We start from the raw sequence: 26,847 nt of genomic DNA, 5'->3' as shown, positions 1-26,847 counted from the left end.
ACTGATGAACTTATATATGTTAAAATTAAGCATTTATATTTAATAAAGGAAGATATAGGCAAAGTTAACAAATGACAGATTATGAATAAAATATTTGCAACATCTAAAACTGCCAAGTGATTAATGGACAGAATATATAAGGACCTCCTGCCAAGAAAACAAAAAAAAGAGAAAATAATCTGCTCCCCAAATGAGAAAGAAGATATACAGAAATGAAGACTCAAATGGCTAATGCGAAAATAATTTAAATGAAAGCTGCTGAAACTTTAAATTACTCTGAGCCTTGAATAAAATGTGATTGATTGTAAGACCTAGGTCATACAGGCAAGTCACTGCAACTTTTGTTTCTTCCTATTATAGATTAACCTTCTTTCTTATTTTTCTTGCCCTGTAAAACGTTGTGAAAGATTAAATGGTGCCCCTTACCTCTTAGTTACTAATTCTTTGTTATAGATTAACATCCTTCCTTTTTCATGTACCCAGCTTAGACCAGATGGCGAAAGGTCCCATGACTACCAAATTGATAAAGATGCAATTTTAAATATATCTTTCCTGAAAAAGAATAAGCTGTAACCAATCAAACTGCTGTAACTCATAAATCAGCATTGTATTAAAAATGTGGTAATACTCCTAAACTTCTTTGCTTCTACTTATATAAGTGAAGCCTCAGCTTCTCCACTTCGCAGCACTGACCCAATTACTCTGGAGTCTTTTGTTTTTTTCTGGGTGGCCAGTCTCAAATTTTGCACTTGAACAAACGCTTTTAAAATTGGATTCTGGGCCTCTTGATTATTTGAGGGTGACATTTTGGCGAACTAGATGGGACCCAAATTAGGCCTTCATTGACTCCTGCTGTTTTGCCGACAGCTGGAGCCCCGGCACCAGCATGGACCGTTTGCATCCAACTGACCTCGCTGAAGACTGCAGAAGCCCTTGGTCAGACTACTCTCAGGGTTGAATCTCCCTGGCTTGACTGAGATTCAGACTTTATGGAACCTGATTGAACAACTGATGAGACTGGAATTAAAGCACTACTTTAAGGTAGGTGTTTCGTTTGTTATTCTCCTATTCCATTATTTGTGTATATTTGCGATTTTTTCACTTTTCTCTGAGATTAAGGTCTTGCTTGTCTTATGCACTGGAGTTTGTAACCTTTTCTCTCATTTGAAATTTTATCATGGAGAAAGCAGTTTCTCTTTGAAAAGAGGAAGTGAATGTCTACAGCTTAGGCAAATTTTCTTAAACTGGCCAGATCTAAAGCTCCATTCAATTTGGCACATTTAAAATTTCCTTTTGAGTGACCAAAGTTTATAAAAGACTTTATGAGCACAAGAAAAGTCCCAAAGACAAGGGGAACTGTACCTCCTGGCTGAAAGGCACCTTAGGCAACCAAGGAGTCTCCCAGGAGTGTCAGAGCATATCACTCATAACATGTAATAGTCCCACAGGATTTGGACAAATACATACTGACATGTATCCACCACTACAGTATCATACAGAATAGTTTCACTGCCCTAAAAATATGTGCTACACCTAGTCATCCCTCCCTTTCCCCTAACCCCTGGCAACTACTGATCTTTTTACTTTCTCCATAGTTTTGTCTTTTCCAGAATGTCACACAGTTTAAATCATACAATATGTAGCCTTTTCAGATTGGTCTCTTTGACTTAGTAATATGCATTTAAAGTTTCTCCAGGTCTTTTCATAGCTTGATAGCTCATTTCTTTTCAGTGCTGAATAATATTTTATTGTCTGGATGTAACAGATACAGTTTATTTCTCCACTTACTACTAAAAGGCATCTTGGTTGCTTCCAAGTTTTGGCAATTATGAATAAGGCTGCTTTATAAACATCCATGTGCACGTTTTTGTGTGGATATAAGTTTTCCACTCCTTTGGGTAAATACCAAGGAGCAGAACTGCTGGTTCTTATGGTTGGAGTATATCTAGTTTTGCAAGAAACTGCCAAACTGTACTGCAAAGTGGCTGTTAAATCTGCTGCTCCACATCCTTGTCAGCATTTGGTGTTGTCAGTGTTGTGGATTTTGGTCGCTCAATAGGTGTGTAGTGGTACTGACTGGCTTTTTAGTGTGCTTTGTGCATCATTTTCTATGGATTACATGGTTCATACACTCCTACCTCAGCCATTACACTGAGTAGCAGTTACTTTTTTTAGGAATCTATGAGCCAGAATTTCTTGGAATGTTGGTACACCTAAAAAGTAAGAAACATGGGGAAAGTTCTGTAAGTTCCTTTAGGCTGTTGACTGACTGACTGATAATGAGTGGATAAATTAGAACTTTGTCAGTGTAACCTCCTCCAGATATATTCACAAATTCTCAAACCTCTTAAGATCAAAGATTCATACTAAATAAATACCTTTTGTTTCACAGTGTTAACTCATCAAATTAAGAAATATTGGGGCTCCTCAGGGACACTGTCTCTCTTATTACTGGATCCTGCATCTAGCCTATTACCTGGGAATAGCAGTTACTTTGTAAATATTTGTTCAATTGAAAAACGAATTGAAATAGGACCTGGAAATATGGGAGATACCTAAATCTGAGCTAAGACACAAATTTCTCAATGGAAAGAGCATGGAAAAAAATCTCCATTCGTGTTAATCCCAAGGAATACAGCAATAAAAGAAATGTTTGAATAACCGAACATTAAAACATAGTATAAAGCCTCTAAATTAATATAGCGTATTAGTGGTACACAAGTAAACCTGTGGGATATAACTGAAAGTCTAAACACAGACTTTCACATATAAAAGTATTATATCAAATCAGTGAGGCAAAGCTGAACTTTTTAATAAGTAGAACCAGTTAACTGGGTAGCCATATAACTGTATCAACCAGAAACAAACTGCATAATTTTTTTGTACATTGTGGCAGATAGTGTGATGTGAATATATGGGTGTTTTCCCCCGCCAAGGAATCTCTGCATAGTAATGCTGTGGTAATTTCTGTTGTTTCCAGCACCTAAGTTGTCACTTCTGATTCTTGAAATAATGGTACGTAAATTCATCTACTTTGATCCCGTCTTCAATATATTTCTTTCAAATCCTTGAGGGAAATGGTACAATATAAAAGAATATAAAAAGCATTTTTTAAAGTACTGCACATTGAAATAAAATCTCAAAATCAGAATTCTTATTCATTATAAAAAATATTCTGAACATAAACTAGCAAAAATACTTTATCTCACTGTCTCACACTTCTTATTTATTTTTGTCATTATGGTGTTCTGATACTGCAACAAAGATTTTAATTTTTCCTTTATTTTTATTTATTTTTAATTATCTTTTAAGATACAGCAGAAACATAATATTCAGAGACCCAGAAAGTTCTTTTCTTTTTTTTTTTGTGAGACAGAGTTTCACTCTTATTGCTGAGGCTGGAGTGCAATGGCATGATCTCAGCTCACCGCAACCTCTGCCCCCCCCAGGTTCAAGTGAGCCTCCCAAGTAGCTGGGATTACAGGCATGCACCACCACGCCTTGCTAATTTTGTATTTTTAGTAGAGATGGGGTTTCTCCATGTTGGTCAGGCTGGTCTTGAACTCCTGACCTCAGGTGATCCGCCCACCTGACCTCAGGGGATCTGCCCACCTCAGCCTCTCAAAGTGCTAGGATTACAGGCGTGAGCCACCGAGCCCAGCAAGTTCATTTTTAACTTGGTTATTTTGCATCTTAGAACTCATTTTCCCTTAAAGAAATACATACAATAACTATATTCACAGAGCAGCCACAGTATATGATGAATAATACAGATAAAATACAGTCATGTACTACATAATGACATTTTGTTCAACAATGGACTGTAGATACAATGCATCCATAAGATTATAAGAGCTGAAAAATTCCTATCTCCTAGTGATGTTACAGAGCACGGCATTACTCACTTATTTGTGGTGATGCTGTTGTAAACAAATCTACTGCACTTCCAGGCATATAATGATAATAAACAACTATGTTACTGATTTACATATTTATTATACTATACTTTTTATCATTACTTTAGAGTGTACTCCTTCTACTTATTAAAAAAAGAAGTTAACTGTAAAACGAGCTCAGGCAAGTCTTTCAGGAGGTATTCTAGAAGAAGGCATTGTCATCATAGGAGATGACAGCTCCATGTGTGTTACTGCCCCAGAAGACCTTTCAGTAGGACAAGATACAGAGGTGTAAGACAGCGATATTAATGATGCTGCCCCCATATAGGCCTAGGCTAATTTATTTTTGTGTCTTAGTTTTTAACAAAAATGTATAAACAGTAAAAAAGAAATCTCTAATAGAAAAAAGCTTACAGAATAATGAAAGAAAATATTTTTGTACTCATATAATCTGTGTTTTAAGTATTATGAAAGAGTAAAAATATTTTTAAAAATTAAGTTTATAAAGTAAAAAAGTTAGAGTATGCTAAGATAATCTAGTATTAATAATTAACCTATTACTGAAGACACTTAAAAAAATAAATTTAGTGTAGCTTAAGTATATAGGTTTGCAAAGTTTGCAGTATTGTCCTAGGCCTTCCTACTCACTTATCACTCACTCACTGACTCATCCAGAGCAGCTTCCAGTCTTGCAATGTCCATTCACGGTAAGTGCCCTATACAGGTATACCATTAAAAGAAAAAAATCTTTTATACTGTATTTTCATCGTACCATTTCTATGTTACGTATGTTTAGATATACAAATACTTGTCATTTTATTACAGTTGCCTAAGGTATTCAGTACAGCAACATGCTGAATAGGTTTGTACCTGAAGAACGAGAGACTAGACCATACAGCCTAGGTGTGTGGTAGACTATACCATCTTGGTTTGCAAAAGTACACTCTATGATGGTTGCACAATGATGAAATCACCTAAGGATGCATTTCTCAGAAGGTATCTCTATTGTTAAGCAACACATGACCATATATGGAGAGAGATGCAGAGAGTGTGTGTGTGTGTGTGTGTGTTAAGTCATGATTCAAAAAAATATGCATGTGAATATAAATGAATGAATGAGTGCCTGGATTCATTTCTATCAATCTCAGCAAATGTGACCAAGAGGGAGATAAAGCCCTCACACAGTACAGGTAATACCAGGAAGCTGAAGAGGTGGCTTGTATTCATGTAGGGTACAACTTGATCTTTACTCTAGCTTCTTTATTGCTAAGATGAGACTCAGAAACAGGATTTTAACAGTTTGAAAATGTGTCTAGAAGTTTCAGAATTAGATGATAAAACCAATAATTTGAGGGGCCAGGTATGGTGGCTCACAAGTGTAATCCCAGCGCTTTGGGAGGCCAAGGTGAGAGAACTGGTTGAGTCCGGCAGTTTGAGACCAGCCCTGGGCAACACAGTGAGAGGTCCATGTCTAAAGATACAATTTAAAAATTAGCTGTGTGTGGTGGCACGTGCCTATAGTCCCAGCTACTGAGGAGGCTGAGGAAGCAGGATTGCTTGAGCACAGAAGTTCAAGGCGGCAGCAAGCCGTGATTGCACCACTGCACTGCAGCCTTGGCAACAGAGCAAGATCTTGTCCCTAATACGTACGTACATACATACATACATGCATGCAAACATACATACGTGTTTGTCTGACTTAATTATCACATTATTCAAAACATTCCTTAAGTAGGCATAATAGTCTCCCCTAATCCACAGTTTTACTTTTCATGGTTACAGTCGCCTATAGTCAACTGCAGTCCGGAAATATTAAATGGAAAATTCCAGAAATAAAGAATTCTTAAGTTTTAAACTGCACGAGTAGCATGATGAAATCTCAGGCTGTCCCGCTCCATCCTGCCCTGGACACGAATCATTCCTTTGTCTGGGTATCCATGCTCTATATGCTACCAATCTTATAGTCACTTAGCAGCAGTCTTGGCTACCTGGTCCACTGATGTCACACCGCCTACGTCATTCACCTCACAGCAGTTTAGGACCACGGCACAATACATTCACCTCAAAAATCACTTATCCATGAGGACTTCTTACTGCTAATAGCACCCACTCCATGCCTAGACTAGTAAAAATGACCCTTCTCTGCATTTCCGCAATAATCTGTATATACACCTCATTCATTCATCTAAGCACTGTGCTAGACAAGAGAGAGCAATAAATAAGAGAACATAAGCTCTCAAAAACCTTACATTCTAATGGGGAAAAAAGAAAATAACATGTAAACTAATAAAGAATCAAGATAATTACAAGTTGGGATAAATGAGTTGGGTACTGGGGGATGGGAAGGCCTCTTAAGCAGTAACAAGCAAGCAGAGACCTGAAAGATAAGAATGTATCTGCTATACTATAAACTGGAAAAAATACTCCAGGCACAAGGAACAGCCAGTACAGAGATCAGTATGTGGGAAGGGGGTGTCATACCTTATGGGAGTGGAAGGCAGGTGACTGCAGCTTGAGGGACTCAACAGCAAGACTGTTAAAAGATGAGGTTAGACAGGTAGGCAGAAATCAGATTATGGGTCCTTTATAGGTCATGATAAGGAGTTTGAATTTTATTCTAAGATCACAGAGCAGCCACTGAAAAGTAAGCATGGGGTTGTGGCATGATGAGTTAAAAAATTCTTCTAGTGTCTTAGTGGAGAACAGATAATAAAGGGATAAGAGTAGAAGTAGGGGTACCAATCAGAAGACAAGAAGAGTAGCTTGAATTAAACTGGTAACATTGGAAACAGAGAAATGAAGAGGTTGAGGATTTATGTTAAAGATGAGCCAACAAAGAACTGATAAATTAGATGTGAGGTTGGGGGAGACAGGCAGGGGAGGTATGAATTAAGTCTGACATCTAGATTTTTTACTTAAGCAAATGAGTAGATGGTAACTTTCACTGAGATAAAAAAGAAGAGGAAGAGGCTTTGGAGGAAAAAAATCAAGAAGTTTATTTAATACATACTATGTTTGAATGCATATTAGACATCAACGGAGAAATGTCAAGTAGGCAGATGCTTCTACAAATCTGGAGCTCAGAAACAGAACCTGGAGATAAACAGTTTGGGACTGGAGATAAACAGTTTGGCAGTCAGTAGGTAGATGGTATGGTACATAAAGCCTTGGAAGTGAATAAAATCACCAGGGGAGAGATTACAGATTAGTGCTTCTCATTGATGATGATAGTGTTCCCCAGAAAATACTTCAGGAATTTGTAGAAGCATTTAGTGGGCAGGAGTCAAACATGTCCTGCAATATATACAAAGTCCTGCGTAACTAAGCCTTTTCCTGCAATCTCCCAAGTTCCCAATGCACTGTTTAGGCATTCATACAGTCTACCAACAAAACCACGTGGATTTGAGCTATCTGATAAAGTCATTACTTTTATCTATCTTCTATAGAGGGTCTTGGTATAAGATTTTGTTTGGAAAACACTTTTGAACAAAAATGTTTGAAAATCAATATAAAGGATGATTAGTCCCTCCCATCCTAACAGTCCATGATAGACTAACCTTTCCCTGATCATATAAAACTTACATTAGTGCGATAAAACTTAACCTAGCCTTTCTCCATAATTAAGTCAGACAAACACGTATGTATGTTTGCATGCATGTATGTATGTATGTACGTACGTATTAGGGACAAGATCTTGCTCTGTTGCCAAGGCTGCAGTGCAGTGGTGCAATCACGGCTTGCTGCCGCCTTGAACTTCTGTGCTCAAGCAATCCTGCTTCCTCAGCCTCCTCAGTAGCTGGGACTATAGGCACGTGCCACCACACACAGCTAATTTTTAAATTGTATCTTTAGACATGGACCTCTCACTGTGTTGCCCAGGGCTGGTCTCAAACTGCCGGACTCAACCAGTTCTCTCACCTTGGCCTCCCAAAGCGCTGGGATTACACTTGTGAGCCACCATAACTGGCCCCTCAAATTATTGGTTTTATCATCTAATTATGCAAAACAATGGTTTTATCATCCATTATGCAAAACAATGGTTTTATCATCCATTATGCAAAACAAAAATTTTTGCTAGGTTATTCTGCCATTGGAAGACAGTAAATAGCAGAGCCAAGAAAGGGGAAACCAAGAGCTACCAAAAAAATTCTTTTAATGTGTGTATCCCAGTGAATTTCTTATCACAGGGATCTAAAATCCTCCCTGTTTCTTTGAGGATTTCCAAGAAAATATTAAACAAGTATTTTGAATTGCCCTCCAGTTATTTGTTCTCACAGCAGAACAAATTTAGCTGAGCAGTTTCACAGTCTCAGGAGAATTAAATAGAAAAACCCACACAAGTCTGATTCTGTCTCCATGTAAAATATATAGCAAGGAGAGAGAGTAAAGAGCAGTAAGCTCAACAGTGGAAAGGAATATAATCAATAATGGAAAACTTATTTGACCTCCACAATCACTGAAGCACCCAATCTATTTTTATCTCCTTTTACTTTTTCCATTTTCTACTTTGTACCCTACCCCCACCTTTTACCTAGTTCTATTTACTCATAATCCCAGAGACAAAAAGTTGGGAATACATAAAGATGAAGCATGGTACAGAAATTTAAAAGGTTTAACATCATAATGGCATGCTATTGTCCTATTTACCTCAATCTGCAATTTCCTTTGAAGATCATGAAGAAAAGGGAGAGTACCCACCATCTGTAAGCTCTACACAACCACTGAATATCCTATTTTCTTTCTTGATCCCAATTAAGAGATTAGAGGGAGGCTATGCCTTTCATGATAGATAGTAAAGAATAAAAAAATCTAAGTTAGATAAAACTTTAATTTTTTCATGCCTGTAAATCCCAGCACTTTGGGAGGCCAAGGTAGGCAGATCACCTGAGGTCAGGAGTTCGAGACCAGCCTGGTCAACATGGTGAAACCCCATGTCTACTAAAAATACAAAAATTAGCCAGGCACATGCCTGTATTCCCAGCTACTTGGGAGGCTGAGTCATGAGAATCCCTTGACCCTGGGAGGCAGAGGTTGTTGTGAGCTGAGACTGCACTATTATACTCCAGCCTGAGTGACAAGAGTGAAACTCCATCTCAAAAAAAAAAAATTTTTAATTCAATTTCGCTCTTGTAAAAGATGCTAAAGCTTAAAAATGTTAAATGTCAAATGTTAGAATAAATGTTATATACAACTACTTTTTGGTAAGATCAGTTGTAGAATCCAGGTTTCTCAGTTTCTAGTACAATCACCTTTCCAATAAGTCACGTCACTTTTTTTTTTTTGGAGATAAGGTCTTGCTATGTTGCCCAGGTTGGTCTTGAACTCCTGGGCTCAAGTGATCCTCTCACCTCTGCCTTCCGATGGGACTACAAGCATATACCATTGTGCCCAGCTCTCCCATTTTTTATCCTGTAGTGTTGAAATAAAGCTTTGGATTAAAATGCTTTTAATATTAGTCTCTCCCAAGTATGAAATGCTGATCATATAAAATAAAACAAGCCAGGTGTAGTGGAGCGTGCCTGTAATCCCAGCTACTTGGGAGGCTGAGGCAGGAGGATCACTTGAGTCCAGGAGTTTGAGGTCAATGAGTTATGATCATACCACTGCACTCCAGCCTAGGTGACAGAGTAAGACTCTGCCTCTAAAATCAATCAACGAACCAACCAATCAATCATAGGAACTAAATCTGTCATACAGTCTCCAAAGATTTGTGGGTTGGTAGTTTCATGATCCCTATCAAGCTGTATTTCAAACGCAGCTGCTATCATTGCTGCAGAAATTGTTCTGCATGGCATTAGACTGCATCTCATATGTAAAAACTAAAGCCAAGGGAAACAGGCTCAACAAACTGCATTCTATTTTGCTGGTTATGTTAGTTTTGGGATTTTCCTATTAACAAGCCATATATGTAGGTCTTTCACTAATCTAAAAATTTCCAGTAAGTCCAGTTTAAGTTTCCATACTTTCCACTTGCTACAAATGTGTATCTTGGTATACACAGAACTGCTAGTATAAAAATAATCTTTCTTAAAATAAGGGTTCATTTACATTCCAGAACACCCACTAACTAGAATACCCACTCAGCCCTGAGAAAGGTTTCATTTTAGCAACTATTTGATCAGCAGGAAAGGAAGTTATTAAGTCAGACTGTTTGTAAACAGTCTGCTTTCCTGCTGAGCAGTCTGAGAAAGAAAGGATCAAGAAAAGATGCGTGGAGTCTAATATTAGAGGGTAAGGTTGAGGCAAAACAGAGAGTGAATATACAATGCTGCCTTATTTTTCTTTAACGGGAGATAAACACAAATGTAAAATTGCAAAACAGCAAACTTATTCCTAAATGTAAAGGGGTCAGTGAAAAATGTACCAAATTTTTTTTTACTACTGCTTGAAAAATATTAATTTTGGCTTATTCGTTGCCAGATTGGGGCTTTAAAGATGAATATGATAAGATATGGTCCTAGTCCATTAACTAGAACTTCTGTGAGAAGGGATACCTACGCTCCAGAGTTAAGTCTCCAAACCACGTATCCACACAAAGGACTTGACTACCACTAAACATAGCAGGTACTCAATAAATACTTATAAATCCCAGCACTTTGGCGGGGTGGAGGCAGGAGGATTGCTTGAGACCAGGAGTTCAAGACCAGCCTGAGCAACATAGTGAGACCCTGACTCTACTTTAAAAATTAGCTGGGTGTGGTGGTGCACACCTGTAGTTTTAGTAACTCTAGAGGCTGGAGTGGGTGGATCACTTGAGCTCAGGAAGTCAAGGCTGCAGACAGCCATGATCACTGGCTTATCACTGCACTCCAAACAGGGCGACAGAGCGAGATCTTGGGTCAAAACAAACCCCCCTACAAAATATACTTTCTTGCAGTTGCTGCAAGGAGGAAGTAAGTTATTGATAACTGGAACAGAAGGGCTTGGTTGTCCTTTACCTCTGGCTGTGGTAATCAAGAGTAAGTTAGCCAAGTATGGTGGTGGGTGCCTGTAATCCCAGCTACTCGGGAAGCTGAGGCACGAGAACTGCCTGAACCCAGAAGGTAGAGGTTGCAGTGGGCTGAGATGGCGCCACTGCACTCTAGCCTGGGCAACAGAGCAAAACTACATGTCAAAAAAGAATAAGCCATTATAACGCATACTCATATAAAAGTCATGATTTTGATGCTATCAAAAGATTATCCAAAAGGGATTCACATCATTTTTTGAGATCAAAGTGTCTCTTGAAGTCAACAATGCCATGCAATGCTTCCTTCAAAGATGGCATGCATAAAATAAATGTCTAATTTCCAACAAAAACCAATTTCCCCAAATAATTAGATGGTATTGGCCCTAAAGAGTATAAACTCAAAAAGCCTTCCAGTGTTTATGAAGCTGACATTTTCATCTATGATTACTTAATTTAATTCTAATGTCCAGACTAGCAACATGAAAGTTCATGTTCTTTTAAAAGAGGAAACTCTACTTTTCTACTTTTAATTAGCAATGGAAATAACCATTTGCAGAAAAAAAAATTCTCTCTATATTAAAAGTTCAAAAGTCTAGCAGAGGTGAACTATTCAACATAGCCAATTCTGGGAAAATACACAGCAGGAATAGATAAAACAAAAACAAATAAAAAGTACCCTGGTACCAAGATCCAAGATGCATAAGCTACTTTCTAAATATATCCAGAATCCGGCCGGGCAGACAGGCTCATGGCTGTAATCCTAGCACTTTGGGAGGCCGAGGCGGGCAGATCACGAGGTCAAGAGATTGAGACCATCCTGGCCGACATGGTGAAACCCTGTCTCTACTAAAAATACAAACATTAGCTGGGTGTGGTGGCGCGCACCTGTAGTCCCAGCTACTTGGGAGGCTGAGGCAGGAGAATCGTTTGAACCTGGGAGGCGGAGCCAAGATTGTGCCACTGCACTCCAGCCTGGCAACAGAGTAAGACTCTGTCTCAAAAACAAAAAACAAAAAACTCTCTCTCTCACTCTCCAGAATCCAACCACATTTCAGGATGTACAATTTCTACTCCTGTGTAAATCACTATCTGTCCACCTAAAATACAGCATTAGACTTTTAACTGGTTTCTCTTCTTCTGTACCTCTCCCTGATTTAATCTCCATATAGCAGCCAGAATGATCTCATTAAAATATAAGTAATTTGTTACTCCCTTGCTTAGAACTCTCCAAAGACTCACAGCCAACATTCTTATAATGGCCTAAAAAGTCCTTTACCTGAGGTTCCTAGAGGGAATGTTTCTGGTTGTCATAACTGGGGAGAGCTACTGAAATTTAGTGGGTACTATCCCAAGTTTCAAATATGCCATGGAACATTCATGTCAGTGAATTAGGTAAATTGTATTATTTTAATATGCTCTGAATTTTCCAGAATGCATCTTCCATGTAAATCAAGGGAAAGCTAATACTTTGATGCAGAACTCTTATCAAGAATGAGTTACCGGCTGAGTGCAGTAGCTCATGCCTGTAATCCCAGCACTTGGGAGGCTGAGGCAGGCAGATTACCTGAGGTCAGGAGATCGAGACCATCCTGGCTAACACAGTGAAACCCCATCTCTACTAAAAATACAAAAAATGAGCCAGGCGCGGTGGCGGGTGCCTGTAGTCCCAGCTACTTGGGAGGCTGAGGCAGGAGAATGGCGTGAACCTGGGAGGGGGAGTTTGCAGTGAGCCAAGATTGCGCCACTGCACTCCAGCCTGGGCAATAGAGCGAGACTCCGTCTCAAAAATAAAATAATTAAAAAAAAAAGATACAGAAAATTAGCTGGGCATGGTGGTGGACGCCTGTAATCCCAGCTACTCAGGAGGCTGAGGGAGAAGAATCACTTGAACCTGGGAGGCAGAGTTGCAGTGAGGTGAGATCGCGCCACTGCACTCCAGTATTCTCATCACGAATAGCAAACTGTTCATGATATGTGAGTCACCAGTATAACACACCTGTTTAAGTCCTAATTTATAGTGGTCAAAGTCAGCAGTTCTTTATATCTCTATATAAAGGCTACTTACATTCTTCTAGACCACGGTATTTACATAATAAGATACACTGATTATTACTTTTCTTTCTTTTTTATATTAAGTTGGAAGCACTATATTTTTCAAATTAAGTGTATAAAAAGTTTATATCATCTATATTTCATTATACATATCTATATTTGGGAAAGAAAAGGAGTTATTAAAATTATTTTTTACAAAAGTGTTACACCTCATAAAGATGAACATCACTAACATATATAATTTGCACCTACTCCCAACCTCTATGCCTAACCTCAGTTCCCACTAATCTTCCTCTCTTTCCTATGCTTGATCCATACCTGCCTTCGTGATTGTTTCTCGAAAACCTGAGGCTGCTCCAGCCACAGAATCTTTGTACTTGCTGTTCCTTCTGACTGAAATGTTCTTTCCCAGGTATCAACATTACTTGCTCCCATATGTCCGTCATGCTTTTTCTTTTTTGTTTTTTTGAGACAGAGTCTTGCTTTGTCACCCAGACTGTAGTGCAGTGGTGTGATCTCGGCTCACTGCAACCTCTGCCTCCTGGATTTTAGCAATTCTTGTGCCTCAGCCTCCCAAATAGCTGGGATTGCAGTTGTGCATGCCACTGTGGCCAGCTAATTTTTTTATTTTTAGTAGAGATGGCAGATGGGGTTCTGTCATATTGGCCAGGCTGGTCTCAAACTCCCGGCCTCAAGTGATATATATGCCTGCCTTGGCCTCCCAACGTGCTGGAATTACAGGTGTGAGCCACCGCACCTGGTCCAGTCACACTTTTTGAACATCTTCTCAGTAAAGCTTTCCTTGACCATCCAATTTAAACTCGAATCTCTCTCTCCCTACCCTTTTTCCCAATTTACCTTTCTTCGCAATACAAATTACCATCTGTTCTGATTATCTATTGGTGAGTAACAAATCATCCTAAAATTTAGCGGCTTAAAATGATAATCTACCGCTATCTTTCACAATTCTATGAGTTGCCTGGCTTCAGCTGAGTGATTCTTGTATGGAGTCTCTCATGTGGTTTCAGTCAAATGGCTGCTGGCACTGGAGTCATGTGAAGGCTAGACTCAGCTAGATGTCCAAGATGACCTCCTTAATCACAAGTCTGGTGCCTTAGCTGGGATGGCTGAAACAGCTGAAGCATAGCCAGGCATCTCTGTCTTACCATGCAGCCTTCCCACACAAATAGTTTGAGGTCTCACAGTAGCACAGTACCTCTAATACAGATGCTGGCTTCCCCCAGAGCCATTCCAAAAAACCAAAGGCAAGGATATTTCATTTCCATCATGTCCTACTGATTACACAGAACCAGCCCACTCTTTAACTGTGGGTGAGGACAACAGAAAGATGTGGGTACTGGGAAGCATAGTGCACTAGGGAGCTATCTTTGGACAGTTATCACAATACTTAACATATTCTCTATTTTACTTTCAGAATTATTGTCTCCTCTTCTACAAGGATATACATTCAACAAGGAAAAAGACTTCTGTGTTCACCACTTTTCCCTCAGCACACGTCATGTAGTCAATATTAATTGATAAAAGGAATAAATTATCGCATTAGGTAAGTGATATACATCAATAATTCACTATATCTCCTTGCTTCTCACTATAGGTCGCTCTGCCCCAATCTTACCAATTTGCCTTTCTGAAAGGTACCTGGTATGAATCTGGATAATTTTGGAAGTAGAAAATGACAAAGTTGGGACAAAAATCAAAGACAGAACTATAAACAAGGATCATACACATTGCTGTGTCCTGCGGACATCTCTGATCACTCCCGTACCTAGTTTCTCCTTGTCAGAAATCTCTCCTAGAGCACTTATAAAAAGTGAAGCAGTACTTGATGTAATAATTCTGTATATTCTGTATAACTACCCTTAAAAAAGGTAAAAGCCAATTAAACATTTAATTATTCTGTCTACAATTTCACGTGTTAGCTTTATCTTCTGGATAAACACTATACATTTCTTGGCTGGGTATGGTGGCTCATGCCTGTCATTTCAGCGCTTTGGGAGGCTGTGGCGGGAGGATTGCTTGAGCCCAGGAATTAGAGAACAGCCTGGACAACATAGCAAGACCCTGTGTCCACAAAAAATTTAAAAATTAGCCAGGTGGGGTGGTGCACCCATAGTACTAGCTACCAGCTACCTGGGAGGCTAAAGTGGGAGGATCACTTGAGCTAAAAGAAAAAAAAAAAGAACTCAGAAACCGTAAATTTCTTGAGAACCAGCTCGTTTTAATTTAAAAAACAAATTTTAATTCAAAATTCTCAACACAGGACCCAATACTAACTTGTGCATACTAGCATGTAACAGGAAAAAAAAATAGCCAATGAATTCTCCATCAGTAAAAGAATAGGTTAAATACATTGAAATACATGTATTGATACATTGAAACAGCACATACTTTTTTTTTTTTTTTTTTTTTTGAGATGGAGTCTTGCTCTGTTGCCCAGGCTGGAGTGCAGTGGCGCGATCTTGGCTCACTGCAAGCTCCGCCTCCCGGGTTCACGCCATTCTCCTGCCTCAGCCTCTCCGAGTAGCTGGGACTACAGGCGCCCGCCACCATGCCTGGCTAATTTTTTGTATTTTTTAGTAGAGACGGGGTTTCACGGTGGTCTCGATCTCCTGACCTCTTGATCCGCCCGCCTCGGCCTCCCAAAGTGCTGGGATTACAAGCGTGAGCCACCACGCCCGGCCAGCACATACTTTTAAAAGAATGAGGCAGAAGCAGTAAGAGGTGCTGATAAATGAACAAAGCAGGTATAAGCCAGGCATGGTGGCTCACGCCTGGAATCTCAGCATTTTGGGAGGCCGAGGCAGGCGGATCACCTGAGATCAGGAGTTTGAGATCAGCCAAAATGGCGAAACTCCGACTCTACTAAAAATACAAAAATTAGCTGGGTATGGTAGCTAATAAACATGAACATCATTATGTTATTTATGAACGTATGACTAGACTAGTCTTAAGGCTGAAAGTTCTACAAAACTAAAATAGCCGTTAGAAAATAATAATAAGTATTTAAGTATTCCAGGTAGTGTGCAGGACACAGATCTTCCCTGAAAGGAACTTAGAATCTACACAGGGAACCAAAACTGGTAAGTAAGAAACCATTGATGAACAACTGAATGTTAAAACAGGCTATAGTAGGCCAGGCACGGTGGTTAACGCGTGTAATTCCAGCATTTTGGGAGGCTGAGATTGGAGGATTGCTTGAATCCAAGAGTTTGAGACCAGCCTGGGCAACATAATGACCTTGTCTCTACTAAAAATCAAGTGAGCCAGGTGTGGTGGTGTGTGCCTGCAGTCCCAGCTACACAGGAGGCTGAGGTAGGAGGATTGCTTGAGCCCAGGAGTTTGAGGTTGCAGTGAGCGATGACAATGCAAGTGCATGCACTCCAGCCTGGGTGACAGCAAAACTGTGACTCAAAAACAAAAAATAAAACCAGCTATAGCAACTGAATACAAGTTTAACAGGAGTTGGAACAAGGGAGGTATTAATATTAGCTAGAAACAAGTTGTTTTGAGAAGAGGTTTGACCTGGGGTAGCCCACATACCATCTAAAAAAGTTTAAAAGAAAATAGGTAAGAGTAATCAAAAAGTGAAACCATCCAGCACAACCAAAATGATGTGTGCCGTAAACAACTTAGTCATAAAAATGTATAAGCACCAGGATTTCTGAGGTCTAGTAACTTTGTGTTACCATTTCTAGAACGCACAACAGTTTAGAGAAGAGAAATGCTAGTGCTTACATCAGCCTGCTTCTGCATACTGTTTTACCTATTTTGGATTAGCAATATGAAGTTTTCATATATGTCATTTCACTTAATCCTTACAACCTGTAAGAATAGTGTTCTTCACATTTTGCCAGTGAGGAAATTGAGGATCATGGTGGTAAAAAGTAGCCAAGAGGTGACTAACCTGTTTTTCCTCCTCCCTTCTGACATGACAGTGTGGGGAGCTCCTCAGACCCATTCCTCAGTGAAATGGGTAAACGTTATTTAAAAAAAATTTTTTTTACTCGAATCATTTAAAGTCTCTAGAAATCGTCTAGAAATGAAGAAACATCTATTCAAAAAAATCTACTAAAGCTCGGTGAGGACAAGGAGAGTCTGTAATGTCTGAAACAGAGCCCTCTTCCTCCTTTCCCCTCACAGCTTGGCATGACAGAAACTCTATCCCCCAATTGCAGCCAAGATCACAGGGCTCTAGCAAGAGGGGCCGCATGAAGGCATTTCTGCCCTTTCTCACAGCCACCTGTAGCTGAGGCTAAGTTCTGGGCAAGTGTGGCTGAGAGATGGAGCCTCCCTTCTTCAGCCCCAGCCCCACTTGGGGGATGGAGGCTCCACCTTGGGCATGGTGCTGCTGAGAACACTAGGGTCCTGACTGCTTTTGCCCCAGATCCTGGGGTGGGGGTTCCATGCCAGGAGAGACAAGCCAAGAAACCTGGGCTGCTGCCTCTTGCTCCACTGAACACTCAGCTCCTAAATCAGGAGGTCTTGTAGTGAGAACGATCCATTGTCCCTTCCGCCAGCGCTGGAACCTGACTCCAACATTGACTGGGCAAAGAAGCAGGCCATAAAACGGAGCTCCAAATCTTTACCCAAAGGAACTGACTTCATTGCAACAAAGTATGTAAAAGTCCATACTGAAGGGTGCTCTCCAGAATAGTGGTGGTTGTGATGAAAGGCAGATTGAAAGATTCATTGGTGATAAAGACTAAACTGTAGATTTCCTAGTATGCTGGAAAGAAACAGAAACAGCTGGGAAGAGCCCTTTTGGGGTCAGAACAAACACAAACACTGCCCTTGAAAACTATGTCCACAAAGGAGTATAAATTTGATTGGATCAGTTTGTGAAGCAATTTATGCCCCAGACATTGAAAACAATAGCACAATCAGTCTGCAAGTAATGGAGCTTAAGAGGTGGGTGTGGTCAGGGGAAAAGACAGCCAAAGAAAGCTCTACCAAAACCAGTGCCATCCTTATCGTGGGCATACTCAAGGCTATTCCCCCTTAGTGGCAGCATCAGAGGCTTCACACTGGTAGGGGGTGGGAGGGAGGAGAGGGGCAAGACTTGTATCTAGAATATATAAAATACCTCCTACAGGCCCAATAACAAAAAGACAACCCAATTAAAAAATGGGCAAAAGACTCAAATAGACATTTTTCCAAAGAAGAGAAATAAATGGTCAATATGTACATAAAAGATGTCCAACATCCTTATTCATGTTAAATAAGGCATCGTTTTGGGCTAAGCTACTGCACTAGGCGTAGTGCAGTAATGGAGTCACTCACACTGAAGTTCCATACCATCAAACTGAAACTGAGTTATTATCTGGCATTCCTAGAAATCAGGAGAGGGAGATGGCTGAATTTCTCAAACAGGCCACTCTCAATCAGCATGATAACAAAGTTCCCTCCACCTTTAATCCTTACAACAAAATGTAACCTGAAGTGACCTAATGTTAACTGATCAGTTACTTTCCTATTGTTCTGTTTCCCTGTTCCCACCTTGCGCCTTACAAGGAAAGTAACTTTAAAGTGACCAATACACTTCTTGTTCTTTGTTTATATTTCCTTCAGAAATTTTCTGTCTATAAAACCTCAGGTCAGCTCATGAGAATGCATTCTATTTTACAGAATGAAGCGTTAGCCCATTCTAGAATTGTTAAATGAAGAAATTTAAATTTTAAAAAATTTGTTGTAATTTTGTCTTTTGATAGTCATTAGGGAAATGCAAATCAAAGCCACAATAATATACCACTTTACACCCATTAGTATGATTATAATCAAAGAAGCTGAAAATAACAAACGTAGGCTAGGATGCAGGGAAAGGAGAAGCCTCAAAATGCTGCGGCCGCTTCGAAAAATAGCTTGGCAGTTTTTAAAAATGTTGAACTTAAGGGTTACAACATGACCCAGAAATTCTACCCAAGAGAAATTAAATGATAAATTCATCCACACAAAAACTTTTCAAAAATGTTCATAGCAGCATTATTCATAGTGAAACAGGTTAAAGGTTATGTAGAAACAATACAATGTCCATCAAGTGATAAATCAATAAACAAAACATGATACATCCACAAAATGGACCAGCTTGATATAAAAAGGAATGAAGTACCGATACACACTATAATACTTTATAAGTGAAAGAAGCCAAACACAAATGACCATACATTGTACGATTCCATTTATATGAAAAGTTTCAGAAGAGGCAAATCCCCAGAAAGCAGATTTGTGCTTACCTAGAGCTGAGGGTGGGAATGGCAAGGGGCTGCTACTGGGTACAGTTTATTTTTGGGGTGATAAAAATGTCCTCAAATTAGATCGTGGTGATTGGCTGTACAACCCTAAGAACATACTGAAAACCATGGAACTATATACAGTTGTGCATAGCCTGAGGGGGACACGTTCTGAGAAATGCATCACTAGGTAATTTCACTGTTGTGCGAACATCACGGAGTCTATTTACGCACAGACCGGGTATAGCCTACTACCCCCAGGCTACAAACCTGTATAACATGTTACTGATACTACTGAATACTCTGGCAATTGTAACACAATGGCAAGCGTGTGTGTATGTAAACGTATCTAAATATGGAATTGGTACAGTAAAAATACAGTTATAATCTTACGGGATCACCATGGTATATGTGATCTGTCACTGACTGCAATGTTGCTATGCAGCACGACTACACTTTCATATTTTATGGTATGTGAGATATGTTCCAATAAAATAGTTTTTAAAAAACCCTGCTCCAGGCCGGGCGCGGTGGCTCATGCCTGTAATCCCAGCACTTTGGAAGGCCAAGGCGGGCGGATCATCTGAGGTCAGGAGTTTGCGACCAGCCTGGCCAAGATGGAGAAATCCCGTCTCTACTAAAAATACAAAAATTAGCCGGGCGTGGTGGCAGGCGCCTGTAATCCCAGCTATTTGGGAGGCTGAGGCAGGAGAACTGCTTTAACCTGGGAAGTGGAGGTTGCAGTGAGCCGAGATTGCACCATTGCTCTCCAGCCTGGGGAACAAGAGTGAGACTTCGTCTCAAAACAAAGCAAAACAAAACAAAAAAAACCACCAAAAACGAACCTGCTCCATCTCGTTCCTAAAACTATCCAACTTTATTTCCTACGATTCACCAATATGAACCTTCTCATGTATCTCTCCACCCAGAGTCTAATAAAAACCCCTACACTTCATTTTATATTTTAGGTTTGGGGATACATGTGAAGGTCTGTTACATAAACACGTGTCATGGGGGTTTGTTGTACATATTACATCACCCAGGTATTAAGCTCAGTACCCAACAGTTATCTTTTCTGCTCTTCTCCCTCCTCCCATCCTCCCCCCTCAGGAAGACACCAGTGTCTGTTGTTTCTTTCTTTGTGTTTGTCAGTTCTTATCATTTAGCTCCCACTCATAAGTGAGAACATGAAGTATTTAGTTTTCTGTTCCTGCATTAGTTTGCTAAGGATGATAGCCTCCAGTTCCATCCATGTTCCCCCAAGACATGATCTCATTCCTTTTTATGGCTGCATAATATTCTATGGTGTATGTGTACCACATTTTCTTTATCCAGTCTGTCATTGAAGGGCACTTAGGTTGACTCCGTATCTTTGCTATTGTGAACACTGAGGCAATGAACATTCACGTGCATGTGTCTTTATGATGTGAAAGGAAAATACATCTTGGGCCCCAAAATCACTAAGCTAAAGGGAAAAGTCAAGCCGGGAACTGCTTGGGCAAACTGCCTCTCATTCTATTCAAAGTCATCCCTCTGCTCACTGAGATAAATGCATATTTGATTGCCTCCTTTGGTGAGGCCAATCAGAAACTCAATAAGAATGCAACCACTAGTCTCTTATCTACCTATGACCTGGAAGCCCCCTCCCCACTTCGAGTTGTCCCACTTTTCTGGATCGAACCAATGTTCATCTTACGTATACTGATTGATGTCTCATGTCTCCCTAAAATGTATAAAACCAAGCTGTGCACAGACCACCTTGGGCACATGTCGTCAGGACCTCCTGAGGCTGTGTCACAGGCACGCATCCTTAACTTTGGGAAAATCAGCTTCCTAAATTGACTGAGAGTTGTCAATTTTGGAGTTCACAATATTTGGGCTTCATAATGATAAACTGCTTTATATTCCTCCAGGTATATACCCAGTAATGGGACTGCTAGGTCAAATGGCAGTTCTGCTTTTAGCTTTTTGAGAAATCACCATACTGCTTTCCATAATGGTTGAACTAATTTATACTCCCTCCAACAGCATATAAGGGTTTCCCTTTTCTCTGTAACCTGGCCAGCACTGTTATTCTTTTATTTTTTAATTATCGCCACTGAATGGTGTGAGATGGTATCTCATTGTGGTTTTGATTTGCATTTCTCTAATGGTCAGTGATATTGAGCTTTTTTTCATATGCTTCTTGGCCTCAAGCATGTCTTCTAACAAGTGTCTGTTCATGTCCTTTGCATCCCTTTTTTTTTTTTTTTGAGACAAAGTCTCGCTCTGTTGCCCAGGCTGGAGTGCAGTGGCATGATCTCAGCTCACTGCAAGCTGCGCCTCCCGGGTTCAAGCGATTCTTCCGCCTCAGCCTCCTGAGTAGCTGGGATTACAGGCATGTGCCACCACGCCTGGCTAATTTTTGTATTTTTAGTAGAGAAAGGGTTTCGCCATGTTGGCCAGGCTGGTCTCGAACTCCTGACCTCAAGTGATCCACCTACCTCGGCCTCCCAAAGTGCTGGGATTATAGGCATGAACCACCATGCCTAGCCATTTGCCCAGTTTTTAATGGGGTTGTTTTTCTCTTCTAAATAAGTTCCTTATAGATCCTGGATATTAGACCTTTGTCAGATGCATAAGTTGCAAATATTTTCTTACATTCTGTAGGTTGTCTGTTTATTCTGTTGACAGTTTCTTTTGCTGTGTAGAAGCTCTTAAGTTTAATCAGATCCAATTTGTCAATTTTTGCTTTTGTTGTAATTGCTTTTGATGTCTGTCATGAAATCTGTGCTAGGATGGTATTGCCTAGGTTGTCTTCCAGGGTTTTTATAGTTTTGGGTTTTATATTTAAGCCTCTTTAATCCATCTTGAGTTTATTTTTGTACATGATGTAAGGAAGAGGTCCAGCTTCAATCGTCTGCATGTGGCTAGCCAGTTGTCCCAGCACCATTTATTAAATAGGGAGTCTTTTCCTCATTGCTTGTTTTTGTCAGCTTGGGGGAAGATCAGATTGTCACAGATGTGCGGCCTTATTTCTGGGCTCTTCATTTTGTTCCATTGGTTTATGTGCCTGTTTTTGTACTAGTACCACACTGTTTTGGGAGTGGAGCCTTGCAGTACAGTTGGGTAACGTGATTCTTCTAGCTTTGCTCTTTTTGCTTAGGATTGCCTTGGCTATCTGGGCTCTTTTTTGGTTCCATATAAATGTTAAAATAATTTTTTCTAGTTCTGTGAGGAATGTTGTCAGTAGTTTGATATGAAGAACACTGAATCTGTAATTTGCTTGGGGTAGTATATCCATTTTAATGATATTGATTTTTCCTACCCATGAGCATGGGATATTTTTCCATTTGTTTGTTATCTTCTCTGATTTCTTTGAGCAGTGTTTTATAATTCTCATGTAGAGCTCTTTCACCTCCCTGGTTAGCTGTATTCCTAGGGGTGTGTGTGTGTGTCTGTTTGTGTGTGTGTGTGTGTGTGTGTCAACTGTGAATGAGACTTTCTGCTTTGGCTCTCAGTTTGGTGGTTGTTGGTGTATAGGAATGTTAGTGATTTTTGTATACTGATTTTGTATCCTGCAACTTTGCTCAAGTTATTTATCAGCTGAAGGAGCTTTTGGGCCGAGGCTATGGGGTTCTCTAGATATAGAATCATGTTGTCTGCAAATAGAGATAGTTTGACTTCCTCTGTTCCTATTTAGATGCACTTTATTTATTTATCTTGCCTGACTGCTGTGGCTAGGACTTCCAATACTATGTTGAAGAGAAGTGGTGAGGGCATCCTTGTCTTCTGCTGGTTTCCAAGGGGAATGCTTCCAGTTTTTGCCCATTTGGTATAATGTTGGCTGTTTGTTTGTCATAGATGGCTCTTATTATTTACAGGTATGTTCCTTCAATATCTAGTTTATCGAGAATTTTTAACATGAAGTGTTGAATTATATCAAAAGCCTTTTCTGCATCTATTGAGACAATCATGTGGTTTTTGTCTTTAGTTCTATTTATGTGATGAATCACTCTGATTGACTTTTGTATGCTGAAGCAACCTTGCATCCAGGCAATGAACCCTACTTCATGGTGGATTAAATTTCTGATGTGCTGCTGGATTCAGTTTGCAAGTATTTTGTTGAGGATTTCTGCATCAATGTTCATCAAGGTTACTAGCCTGATATTTTCTTTTTTTGTTGTCTCTCTCCCAGGTTTTGGTATCAAGATGATGCTGGCCTCACAGAATGAGCTGAGGAGAAGCCCCCCTCCACAATTTTTTGGAACAGTTACTGTTGGAATGGCACCAGCTCTTCATTGTACATCTGGTAGAACTCAGCTATGAATCCATCAGGTCCTGGGCTTTTTTGGTTGGTAGGCTATTTATTACTTATTCAGTTTTAAAGTTTGTTATTGGTCTGTTCAGAGAATCAACGTTTTCCTGGCTCAGTCTTCAGAGGGTGTATGTTTCCAGCAATTTAGAGAAGTTCGTAGTAGTTTCTGATGGTTGTTTATGTCTGTGGGGTCAGTAGTAACATTCCCTTTGTCAATTCTAATTGTGTTTATTTGATCTTCTCTCTTCTTAGTCTAGCTAGTGGCCTATCTTATCAATTTTTTCAAAAAACCAACTCCTGGATTTGCTGATATTTTGAATGTTTTTTTGTGTCTTAGCTTCCTTCAGTTCAGCTCTGATTTTTGTTATTTCTCATCTTCTGCTAGCTTTGGGGTTGATTTGTTCTTGCTTCTCTAATTACTTCCGCTGTGAAGTTAGGTTGTTAATTTGAGAGCTTTCTAACTTTTTGACGTGGGCGTTTAGTGCTATGATTTTCCCTATGAACACTGCCTTACTTGTGTCCCAGAGATTCTGGTACATTGTATCTTTGTTCTCATTATTTTCAAAAAACTTTTTGATGTCTGTTTTAAATTCATTATTTACCCAAAAGTTATTCAGGAGCATGTTGTTTAGTTTCTCTGTAATCATATGATTTTGAATGCTTTTGTGTTGACTTCTATTTTATTGTGCTGTGGTCTGAGAGTGTGTTTGGTATGCTTTCAGTTCTTTTACATTTGTTGAAGATTGTTTTATGTCCAATTATGTGGTTGGTTTTAGAGTAGGTGCCACGTGAAGACAAGAAGAATGTATATTGTCTACGCCTCATTTTAATTATCTGATTCTTCTTACATTATTGCTCTTACCTGGAATATTCTCCCTAAGGTACAGTCAGGTCACATATTCGTTTTGAAGGTTTTTCTGATCAAGTCAATACTCACGGACCTACCTCATTTTCCTCTAGATTCCATACCACTTATAACTGGTAACACTATATCCTCAAATGTATACATAAAGCAATTCCACCTATTTCCCATCAACTTCTAGTTATACTGAAAACCATGGAACTGTATACAGTTATGCATCGCCATCAAGCCAAAACTAAGATCTTTATATTACCTTCTGAGAAGTCAGAAGAGGAGTAACAGCCACATCACCAAAGAGAACAATTTTAGCCAGCATAAGGAAGTCCCCTTTGCTTTAACCTTTACAAGAAAAATAACTTTGTAAAGATCAATTGCTTTTTGATTTTTGTTTCTGCTTTCCTCAGCCTTTTTCCGTCTATAAAACTAGCCTCTTCTATTTTACAGAAAGAAGTGTTGCCTGATTCTTGAATGGCAAATGAAAGTCAATTAAAATCTTTAAACTAAATTTGTAGTAATTTTGTCTTTGACAGCCACAACCTACAATTCTTGCCTTAATCTCTTTTATCTCTTCAAAGACAAACTAATTCTTCCAAATTATAAAGACCAAACCTAATTTTGGGAACTCAGCCAGGGTCTTAGGACAAAGAGGAAAATATGTACAAACAAGGAATTTTGTAGGATAAGTAACATCAAGAGTGAATGAAAAGCATGCTCCTTCCCTTATCAACTCCTGCCAACTTACCGGCTTGACAGGATAGAACCTCAGCTACATCTTTATAGCATAGCATCTTGAACACACATAGCACCAAATGTCCATTAATAACAAACAAATGCCTTGAAGGAAACTTCTTACAATGTATTCAGTAGTCCCCAAACCTTAACAAATATCAAAGCAGGAAATGGAGATGAGGGAAAGGAAAAGTAAAATGATAGGGCATGCATTCACTTCTCAACAGAATATTAGAAGTGCATGTTCTTACTATGTTTTTTCAAGGTGACCTCTTAAAGCTGCCCTCTTATCTTTAAATGCAGTACTTAAGACACTTTAAGTGTCTTTCTCTGTCAGAGAAAAAATGTGCACCATTACGAGAAGCAAGAATTTAAATATGAAAGCCCACCTCCTCCTAAAAGGGGTACCAAAATTCAAATTCTTATGCTTCTACAGGCAGCCAGGAGGAATTCAACACAATGAATCTTGGAAGTGAAGTATGTGAGGTGGGATAAGAGGGAGCTCTGCTTTCAAAGGATAGAGGGTTGGCAGGGACAGAAGACAAGTCTTTGTAGTTGAACTTCTGAAAGCAACAAAGACACTAGGTCAACATAGCATAAAAGCCAGATAGCACAGATCAGCTGAAACCTGAGCTAGATCCTGACTGTAGGAGCCTAGGATCAATGAATTCAAGAGTTTCTCTTTCTGGTATTCTGCATGGGCAAATTCAATCCCACAAATTCCTTTCTCTGGCTCTGAAATAACATGAACATAGTACACTTCTCATTTGTTTAGCTTCAGAAATATATTTTTTTCCTCTTCCTATTTATTCACACTTATCTGATAACTTGTCTTAGTTTATTTAGAGGCCAAGATACATATATTTATATATAAATATATATATTTTATATATATAAAATATGTGTATATATATCTTATATATATCTTATATTATATATGTCTTATATATATCTTATATTATATATATCTTATATTTTATATATATATATAAAATCACTCAGAGCTGCTTATGGGATTTCCCTGGTAGCAATGCAGTTATCTCCAAATGTATCTTTATTTACGCACATTAAAAACTTTTTTACTTGTTTCATTTGGGTCTCTTTAACAATTCCTTTTTATTTGTAAAGACTCCTTTAAATTATACCTTTTTTTCCCAGCCATTTATTGAATATTCAGTGGTTTAGACTAAGGGATTTAGAAATGTATTTACAGTAATTCTTAGCTTCACTATGCAGAAAATTAAAGTGCAAAGAGAAAATAAACACCTAGAAGAGAATGTTTTCCAGAATTTACATATGGTTATTTTGTCACCTGCTGCCTTCTTTGAACTCATATATACAGATGCTAATACCCCCACTCTAAATGTTCAACAAGGCATTTTTATTCTGCTTTTTGCAGAATGCTGATCAATATCAAGAATTCTTCCAGTCATGTATAATGAAGACAGCATTTGATTATCATTCTGAATGACTTCAACATATCAGGACAACTTCTCCCAGAGACTACTTTGTTCAATCATATAAAGCACCACCACCATTATTAAGAGTCAAAAAGCATTGAACAGGAGAAAGCAGTTACATACAAATTTTGTCATTTGATAGAATCAACCAAATATATAAACAAGAATCCTGACATCTTAAAGATAAAGAAATCAGTAAACAAATAAAAGAAGTACCAAAGTACCACTCATGATCATACCATTCTCTCTGTCCATTATTATACAACCGGCTAATGATTTTAAATAGCTATCAAACTGGTAAATGCAAGGCTTTTGACTGCCTCCAATAAGAAAAACTGATAACTTAAAAAATAT

General features: G+C 39.1%; 1 protein-coding gene and 1 long non-coding RNA gene across 3 annotated transcripts in view; one reads left to right on the top strand and one right to left on the bottom strand.

Annotated features, from left to right (window-relative positions):
* The window catches only part of NARS2 (asparaginyl-tRNA synthetase 2, mitochondrial), a 150,366-nt gene that overhangs the window by 102,812 nt on the left and 20,707 nt on the right, over positions 1–26,847 (bottom strand). The window lies entirely within an intron of this gene.
* On the top strand, positions 914–26,716 carry LOC105739648. Its single transcript, XR_001115601.1, has 4 exons — positions 914–1,041; positions 14,333–14,461; positions 23,323–23,478; positions 26,433–26,716. It is a non-coding gene; the product is annotated as an uncharacterized LOC105739648 (long non-coding RNA).

Source organism: Nomascus leucogenys, chromosome 15 (assembly GCF_006542625.1).
Source record: "Nomascus leucogenys isolate Asia chromosome 15, Asia_NLE_v1, whole genome shotgun sequence".
In the NCBI taxonomy this organism is placed as follows: domain Eukaryota; kingdom Metazoa; phylum Chordata; class Mammalia; order Primates; family Hylobatidae; genus Nomascus; species Nomascus leucogenys.
This window is presented reverse-complemented; position numbering and strand designations above follow the sequence as displayed.